This window comes from Megalobrama amblycephala, linkage group LG21 (assembly GCF_018812025.1).
Source record: "Megalobrama amblycephala isolate DHTTF-2021 linkage group LG21, ASM1881202v1, whole genome shotgun sequence".
NCBI classification, from domain to species: domain Eukaryota; kingdom Metazoa; phylum Chordata; class Actinopteri; order Cypriniformes; family Xenocyprididae; genus Megalobrama; species Megalobrama amblycephala.
In genome coordinates, this window is record NC_063064.1 from 18,374,705 (window position 1) to 18,384,888 (window position 10,184).

Below are 10,184 nucleotides of genomic sequence, written 5' to 3' on the forward strand. Positions count from 1 at the left end.
AATTAAGATGGAAGTACACAAAGGCCAATATTACACCTGTACAATTGTAATTGAAACTGCTCTGAAAAAACTGAAAACTGCCTATAATATGAATTAATATTTTGTGTATTGTTAATCAATACAAAACACATCCTCAAATGGAAGTCATGTCATATCAGACTTTAAAGCTAAGATTAATAGTGACATCAGACTATATAAAGTACATATTTTAATAAACCTGAAATAGATGCTTAAAAATAAAATAGCATTTCACTTTATGAATTTAATATTTATAGCAACTCTGGGTTGCTCTCAGTGCATTCTGAATATGTCATTTTTAGCAGATCATACACTGAATAAACATTTCTGATGACCTAAAGGAAGCCATCACATTCATAAAAACAGGACAATTAGTGAATTTATGTAATACTGCTAATAAATCAAGCCCTAAAACAATACAAAACCATGTGTAATTAAAATTCTGCATGATTTACAGTAAATAAAACCAATGACACTAAAACTGAAAATGACATTCCTACTGCTCACAACAGATATATTTTTTTTTTTAAATATCCACATTTCAATATTCACGAATCGTCACTGAAAGCGTAATTTTGTAAAGAGGTACAAGACTGCATTTGACATTGTACATTCATTCGACGAATGTGCAACAATATATTATAGAAAGTCTATACAATAAACAGTATACATGTAGCTAACAAAAATACGTTCTAAGAACATTTTGCTAACATTACTATTAAGTTATAAAAACATTATTTCTGAATGTTCTCTGAACGTTCAAAACGTCCAGTTTTTTAAAAGGTTTTAAAAATTCCATTTTATCATTTACTGCAAACATTACAGGAATGTTATTTGAGAATGTTCTCTGAAGTAGTAAAACATGCAAGACGAATGTCCAACTAAACTGTTTCAGAACATTCCATGAACAATGTATAAATGACATTTTTGTGCTAACATTTTGAGAACATTATTAAAGACCAAATAACTTTGAACATACATTCTATTAACGTTACTGGAATCACGTTTGTTCATAACTTTGAGAACCTTGTCTGAACGTCCAAAGTTCTAAGAAACGTTTCATTTTAGCTAGCTAGGCACTGCACTGAAGATACCAGTTACGGCTTACAATTGAAAGGAAAGATCTTCTGTACGTGTTCTCTACACTATAGTGAAAACATAAAGGATGAGTCAGTGTCAATGACCATGATAAATTTGCTTGAAAGAGCAGAGTGAAGCTTTTCCTGAAGGGTCAGAGTAGACTGAGGTTTTAGATTATGTGTGTCTTGGAAGAAAAAGGGTGCCATGTGCAGTAACCTGAGCATAGATGTGTATTGCATGTGTGCATGTGTGTATGTGTGTGTGTGCGTGTGCGTGTGTACGCTTGGGGGAAGGAGCACATCTGAGAGCAATCCCCTCATGTGACAAAATGCAGACATAACAGTCTGCATCGACACTTGTTACCAGCACATAAACACTTGCCTTAGAGAGAGTGGGTCGAGAGAGGGCCTGCAGCAGCTGAATGGGGCTAGAGCAGATCTGCTATTTATCAAACCCTAATTAACTGTTAATTTGCCAACCTTTAGGTTCAAGCATGTGACCAATTTATCACACCCAACAAACAGACTCTCCAGCTCTCCCAAGGGGTGGTCGACAAGACAGTCAGCGCTAACGCCCCCTTGATCCAAGCCCATTAAGTCTTCCTATATAAAATAAGAGATTAAAAATGCTGAGAGTTTAAAAGCCACAAACACCATAACAAAAAAATTGTATTATAAACCAAATAAATAAATAAATAATAAAGGATGCTGGCTGGGTTCTTAGATTTGACACAAATTTAAAGCAGAAATATGCCTTGATCAGATCAAAAAAAAAATACTTCTATGTATATCAATGAACATTCTCCCCAAAAATGCTAATTGTCTCTCCAAATTTGTATTTGTCTGGTATTTTCTTCAGTGAAACACAAAAAGTTTTTTTTTTTTAAAGCTGTTACGTAGCTCTTGCCATGTAACATTTCATTAAAAGGAGCTGTCCAAAAAAAAAAAATAAATAAATAAAAAAATAAGTTTATACAATAAAAATGAATAGTTTTGAGTTAGGAACCGAGAGAAATTTGAGTCGTTATTCATGATAGTTAGTGATATTCAATATAATATTTCCTTACACCAAAGTTTACATCTAGAATTTAAAAAAAAAAAAAATTTAAAAAGGGGGCAAACGGCATAAGTTTTTTGGATATTTGATAACCAAATGAGACAAATCCATTCTCTAGATGTGTATGCGGGTTAGACGCGAGGATGTGTAAATAATGACAGCAGTTTCTTTTGACGGTGAATGATTCCTTTAAGTATTTCTTTGTCTTATTTCCAGACGCTATGAATTATATGCTGTCTGAACATTAAAACAGTTTAATTCGCATCTGATTGTTTACGACAAAGATGACTGACAGCAAAATATTTATGCCAGTCCTGAGCTATAGAACACATTCACCAACGTGCCTGTTAAATTATTGGCATAAATAAACATTAAAACATTATTGTTAGTGTAATTGTCATAATTACAGTAATCTCAGGATACACAGGATTTTCCCGGCATGAATGGATGAGATTTTGCCAACTTTTAGGATCAATTTATCACACCCAACAAATGCACTCTCCGCCTTTCCCTAAGGACAGTGGAGGTGACTACTCACGTGTTTGAATGAGTTAAAAAAGACATCACAAGCCGTACACAAGCATATGGAGCTCTTTATAACACACTGGTGAAAGCAGCTGTCAATGGAAAGGTGGAAGTGCACGCAAAAAAACATCTTTGTTGAGAGATGTGTTATTCTATCCTTGTGTTTGAGTGGGTCGTGTCTATTAAGGCGGACATCACTAACACCTCACAGACAAATCACGCTATTAGCATGTCACATCGAGCGGAATCGCAGATGAAAAGCACTGATGGGAATTAATCTGTGACGAGCCTTGAATGAAATGAAAGAGTTTTCATCAAGCAGTGTTTGTGCACATAAACCATTCTGGCAAGGCTAATGAGGGAGAACTTGAACAGTGGATTGCTCTAAATGTGATGTGAAGACAAAAGAAAGTTTGTTTGGATTTTATGTTCCAGCACATTTTACAGATCTAATCAAATAGTAGGGGTAATATGTCACCCCCTCCCCTTTAATTTTCCAATTGATGTTACTATACCTGTATATATTTTAGCACATTTATTGAAGCACAAAGCTATGCTTTTCTTCATTTTGACATTTCATTTGAACATCAGCAGTTAAACATGGTAACGTACCGATCAAAAATGCCCCCCTAAAAAATGGTGCAAATATTAATAATAATAATAAACAATGGAAGAATTATTTAATACTCTCATTAATAAACTTACATTTTAACCATGTTAATTTTTTATCATTACTGAATAGAATTTTATCTGAATTATAGTCATTGTTGGTTTTTCATGATATCCCTTGTTTAAAAAAATAATTTAAAGGAATATTTCAGATGCATTTTTTATTTTGATGCAAAGTTCCAAAATGATGCAAAGTTTTGAACAGAATATTTTATTTTGGAGATTTAATTTTTTATTTTAAGAATATAAATGATTAAGAACAATATCTTATGTATTTTATTTAAGTCTGGTAGAAGTTAACGAAATAGATACTGGAAAAAAAAAGTTTTTTACTATTAATTTTTTTTTTTTTTTTTTTACTACAAATCACCTATACAGCACCTTGCAACATGTTTCAACCAGTACATGTTTACATCTTAATCGATTAAAAAAAATATCCATAAAATGCGATTTAGATTTGCCTGAAGTTGTTGGCCATGTTGGGGGAGGGTGTGACTTCAGATAAAGAAATAATAAATGCACAGTCCCACAGCAATTAGGATCACTCAAGCATACAGCTAGAAGCTCAATGCCAAATTGGGTAATTCTGCTGCAATTGCACTTCCTAGAGCAATTATCATAGGCACTTTTGAGAAATGACAGAATGTTTACAAACAGTCAAGGCTTAGTTTGTGGGGTACATCAGCATTCTGTGTACACACACACTCAATCTTACCAGAGGATGTAAGATTGTTGGGTTTGGCAATTTAAGTAAAGTATGACACGTTAGAAGCCAAAACGATGTGACTTTTTTCTTGCATGTTTCCAGTAGACTACATAAAAATGGGACTCGTGTTATTAAGCCAGCGACAACTGCCCTGCGTAAGTGAACTTGACTGCAGTCGTCCTAGACAGCAATTAACAGAAAACCTGTAAACACAAATATGCTACTGACCGCTCGTTCTCGGTGTGCCTCGCATACGTTGGGATTAAAGGCGAGTATTTAAGGTTGATGAAATACTGCTGCAGTGTGTTCCCCAGGCAGCTGCGTTTCCCCCAGGCTGCTCTCGGTCAGTCTAATGCGCTCTGATGGTCCCACTAGAGTATTTCCTTACACACTCGCCCGGCCGGCCAGCTCTTGATCAGAAGCAGAGCTCTCTGTGGCCATTCATCCACCCCCCAGCCCGGCACACGTGCGTCCGTGTGTGGGGCTCAGCGTGTGAGAGCTTTAGCGTAATGACATCCCGCTGAGAAGAAACCTGCGGCTGAAGCGGATCACCGCTTGCAATCAAGCGCTCGAGACCGTGTCATTGCTCTGCACTGAATGTTTTACAATTCTCCCCAACTTTCGCTGAGACAGCTTTGTTCGCTCAAAACAGAGTGCAGTTCCATTTGGTGCCACTAGTAGTGGCGCTGATTAGCTAAAATTACTAGCGCTGGGTATTGACACAATTTTCACGATTCGATTCGATTACTATTTACGTTTTCGATTCGATTATGATTTTGATTCGATTTCGATTATTTAGGATGTAGTATTTCAGTTACAGTACATGGCAAATTTTCTAGAGGAGAAAAATCTCTCAACTTATGCTGTAAACTACACATGTAAGTCAGTTGGTACTACTGTAATAATATTGAAGGTGAAATTAACTTATTTATATACAAACACTTAAATTACACTCAATGATGTTTAGAATTACATAATCATATTTCTACTCCAATTCGTGTTTTTGAAATATAAACAAATCGTAGCTGTCGTAACTGATTTATTCAAACATGCATTAAATATTGAAGAACATTAAAAATTATAATGAATATGTAACGGTGTATAGCTATATTTATCAGAATGCTGCTTTCTAGAGTTCACTTTTCTAGCTGACTAACGAGTTTATGGTCACTGAATACGTTTTTCTGAGTTAAATGTGACATTACGTGACATTGTTTACAAGCTGTTTTATTGACGTCTTTCCGAGGTTGAAACACTGATTGAGCAATTACACGAGGCATGATATGGATTTCAGTAAGTTGTACTGTATATTTTAACATACCTTTAGATGTTTAGTCATGTTTATTTTTCGCGCTGTAACAGGTATTAAAGCGGAGGAGAGGATGTTCACATGCGCCCGTGCTGCCGCTTCATTAACTGAGGCACTAAAGCGATCTGTCACGTTGCATTAAACAGCACCAAAACGTAAAAGGTTTTTATTTTTTCAATCTCATAATAAGATGGACGTCATTTGAAATCTGAGACTTTGCTTCATATCAAAAGTAACAAAGCACAAAGATTTTTGCAATTTATTGGATGGGAGGTGTGCTACATGTTCTGTTCATTCAGACTAGATCAATCTATTCTTGGGATTTAAGAATCGATTTTGGTTCGTAAAAATGAGAATCGATTAAAATCAAGAAATCAATATTTTTTACCCAGGCCTAAAAATTACCAACTATGGAAGAGGATTAGGGCCAAGCAATAATTAAAAAATAAAACCATCTCGAGATTAAAGTTGTTAAAAAGTTGATAAAAACTCGTTAAATTTCGAGAAAAAAGTCTAAATAAAATGTTGAGAATAAACTCGTTAAATTACAAGAAAAAACTTGTTACATTTCGAGAAAAAGGTCGAGATAAAATGTTGAGAATAGACATTAAATTACGAGAAAAAACTGGTTAAATTTCGAGAAAAAAGTCGAGATAAAATGTTGAGAATTTAACGATTTTTTTCTCGAAATTTAACAATTTTAATCTTGAGATGGTTTTATTTTTTTATTATTGCTTGGCCCTAATCCTCTTCCGTAACCAACGCCTATATAATATTATTATTTTAAATTGACAATAAACTCGCTATGTTGTTGTATTTTTGTAGAAAAAAGTACATCACTATCTTACTTGATGTTAAAGGTGCAATAGCCTATTGCCAATAGGTGATTCTCGACAGAAACATTTTTGCTAATGGTTGAAAGTCTCCTCATATCCTGATATTAATCACTATGTTAAACAGTCTAAATGTATTTTATGAATATATACCATACAAAGATCCCTAAATAATACAATGTTTTTACATATCGCGCACCCTGTTCGTGCAGACATCATACGTCATCAGCACATTTCATGCTATGCAGAATTTATAAGGACAGACCTCAGTCACGGAGCACTGCAAACAAACAGCAGCCGCCTATTACAATTCCTACCGGATCAAATCATCAAGCTTATGCTGCATTTACGGCATAACTACCGTAATTAAGAGATCGCAACCTGTGACGTTGTAATCAGAGCTGTTCAGTCAGACTCTGAATTATGCATATCCATGTGAACTTTATCAACACCAAAATGAATCTGCAGCAGTCCAACCTCTCCAAGTTGTTTACGTTCATTATTATTTCAATGTTATGTGCTTTGAGACATGAGGTAGTTTAACGCCGTCTCTTGTGACGCTTTGCCGAAAGCAGCTGTTTTGGAGGAGGCGTGGCTTTGGACTGCGATTTGCAGGGAGGGTGGGATCGTATGCTTTCAATGCTAACAGGCTAATGTTAGCATTTCCCAGATCACCTACTACACCTTTAAGTGATTAAGTGATGTGAATGCACCAGCTTGTAAATACAAACTTCGCAAGAGGACTTCATCATCATGTCGGGTGTACTTCAACTTTTTTTAATTCATTACTATACGTTTTGTATCATATTACTGTGATATATTTAATATTATAATAAAAATCTATCAGTATTGTTCTATATTAATTGTAATTGGCAAAAAAAAAAGGCCATGGCTGAATACAGAGCGGAAGCTAATTTGCGTAACTCAGACTTACGGAAATACGTAGCATAGGACACTGGAAGTCATCGATGTTGATACTTAATTGGTCACATGACAATGCCAATATGGATAGTATATTTGGATTGTATTCATACCACACACCTGCATAATTTTAAAACATACTTTATTAACAGTTGAGAAGTTTTTCATTAAATGCAGTACACTCTCAAAAATAAAGGTTTTTATTGGCATCTACATGGTTCCATTGCACAAAAGGTTCTTTTGGGGAAAAATGTTCTTCACATTAAGAAAAAATGGTTCTTTTAGGAACATTGTATAAGCCCCTGAGTATGGAAGTCCGTTTCCGCCACTAAATAAAAAAAATTAAAACAGTAATTGCGACTTTTTATCTCAGAATTCTGACTTTTTTTCTCACAATTGCAAGTTATAAAGTCAGAATTGCGAGATATAAACTCACAATTGTGAGAAAAAAAAGTCAGAATTCTGAGATATAAAGTCACAATTGCATGATATAGTCACAATTCTGACTTTTTTTCTCGCAATTGCGAGCTTATATCTCAGAATTGTGACTTTATATCACACAATTGTGAGATAAAAAGTCAGAATTACTGTTTTTATTTTTTTTATTTAATGGCGGAAACGGGCTTCCATACCTGAGTGCAAGATGAGTCATCAATATTTTTGATCTGCTAAAAGTAAATTTTGCCAATGTTATACACTGTAGTTTCAAAGCTAACAGACATGGTCTAAACGCCAAAAAAGGAGGAAACTTTACTGAAACCAGAGCCAGTCTGATGATTTTTCAAATTAATGTGTGAAAACATAAGCTACACCTTATCAGAGATATCTGTGTTTTTCGGAAACGCACGACTTAAATAGTTTGACACATCATTGGACATTCAACAAGAGCAGAAGGCCTATTGTCACGTCAAAAGCTAAAAATTTAAATGCTTTGTGCCAGATGCAGGAAAAACACTATTCAATCAATGCACTTTAATTAGACAGATTCTGGTTTCCTCTACAGTCTGGAACACACACTTTGAAACCAAAGAAACTGAACAAAAACATGCTTTCCAGGTAGAAAAACATGGCACTGACTTTTCCCTCTTTGTCTTCCTGACACCCCACCCACTCGCACACACAAACACGTATACACGCACACTAATGGTTGTGTGCTCTGCGAGGTGTTGTGTTATGAACCAGACCACTGGGCTGTGTGAGCGTACAGAGGTTCTGGGTTCTAGTCTGGACACTGTGCAGGCTCTAGACCGGGCACTATTATCACAGCTGCAAGTTTGCCAGGGAAATTTGTCTGTAATTCACCTGAATTAGAATCACTCAGGCGGCTTGCACTAGTTCCCCTCAGAACACAGCCTAATGGTTTGTTTATTTTAAAGGTTTTGCTTCTAGCAAATCATTCCTTATCTGTCATTGCCTTATTGTCCCACTGGGTCACCCAAAGGAAGAGAGAAGCAAAAGGGGTGGGGTGAGAGATGGAGAGATAAGCAGATACGTACCTGTTGCGCCATTTATTACTGAATTTATATAAACTCGAAAACTCAAATACGCCTTAAATGGTCAGAATATGATAAACGTCATTTAACGAAAGTAATAGCCTTAAATATTTTTGTTCCCCTAGTAAGAGACACTGGATTTTTCCAGTGTCATAGCATTTCCATAAACAATTCTAAACAATGCAGTTAAACAAAGTGGGAATTTACATAAGACACAATGATTTAGTGATAACCGTGGGTTACAAAATTGTATCTTTTGAAAGTGACTCGTCTATATAACAGCATAGCAAATGGTCCTTGACATCATAATTGTTGGAAGTAATGGCCTCTGCAGATGTCTGTCAACTCACTCTCTAGTGTAAAATGGTAAGGTATTCGAGTGGAGTGGCTGTTTTGTTCTCTACCAATGTTCCTAAGAGCCATGACCACGCGAAAAGAGCCGAAAGACCACTCCAAATCTGTCTGTCACAGCCGGCTGCTTCTGTGTCCTATCTGCTACCACTTACTCAAACATGCAACAAATTTGCTTTTAATTGCAGGGATTCTGCTCTGCTTGTAAATAGTTTTGCTTTGACAGTTCATTTATTTTGTGTGATTGCTGCCATCTATTTATAGTTTTAATTCAGGGGGAATGCATTGCATATGAATTCCTTGTGTCATATGTGCCCTGCTCAAAGACAAAAATGCATGAATTATTATTGCCTGGTGGGGAAGTGTTTATTTATTCATAGACCCCAAAATTGTTCTTCATCCACGCTTGGCAAAGCAGATGGCATTTCCTAAGGACTCCATGGGTCTAACAAACGAACTGGTGGAGCATAATTACTGCGAATTACTGCAAACCCAGACTCTCTTTCAGAACTTTGTGTTTTATTAAATCCCAATTCGATATTTAAAAAACATTAATATTTAATTTGTTTCTTTTTGAGTTTGAATTATAAAAATATAATTTTATAATTCAGGATATATAGTGGTTGATTAAATATATAATAACTAATCTGGCTTATATAACGTTAGGCCTATTTGATGCAGATTTTAAACAAAAAGTCTAAACAGTGCTATCTAAATTTTACAAATGTAAATTTTGGGCAAGTTGTCTTTAAAAGATGTAGCACATTTTATACAAACTATTTGGTCTGGTGAGCAAAACATGTTTTTTTTTTTTTTTTCGTGTTAGCCTAGCTTTTAAATGTTTGCTGTTGCTATTCATGAATTGTTTTGAAGTTTTGCTGAAAAGTTTAAGGTTTGAATAGCAAATTAGCTATAAGTGTCAAGCTACTGAGGGAATCTTTTTTTCGTGGGCAACAACAACGGAAGGAATGTGTTTATACAGAAACTTTTCAAAAATAAACCTACCTTGGTGAATATTTAATGGAGTGAGAAGTATGATAACTAGCCAAAGAGCGCCACAGTCGCGGTAACAGCAGCATGTTTACTCGGCACTAGAGGGCAGATGTTCAGCGGATCTACAGGTGTTGTTGTCATCGAGTGTTTGGCCACCGCAGACGGTAATTAGCGGCTCAGCCCTTCACGCTGAGCGCGATAACATCAGCGGTTGAAGATGCGCCCTTATC

General features: G+C 35.6%; 1 protein-coding gene across 4 annotated transcripts in view; it reads right to left on the minus strand.

Moving 5' to 3' along the window:
• ptpdc1a (protein tyrosine phosphatase domain containing 1a) overlaps positions 1–10,105 on the minus strand; it is a 73,102-nt gene extending 62,997 nt beyond the window's left edge. For 3 of the 4 annotated variants that reach the window (XM_048172446.1, XM_048172445.1, XM_048172444.1), the window contains exon 1: positions 9,967–10,105. The gene's annotated coding sequence lies outside the window, so the exon portion shown is untranslated. The remainder of the gene's footprint in view (positions 1–9,966) is intronic. The other variant, XM_048172443.1, reaches the window with a different exon arrangement.
• Between the last annotated feature and the right edge of the window lie 79 nt (positions 10,106–10,184).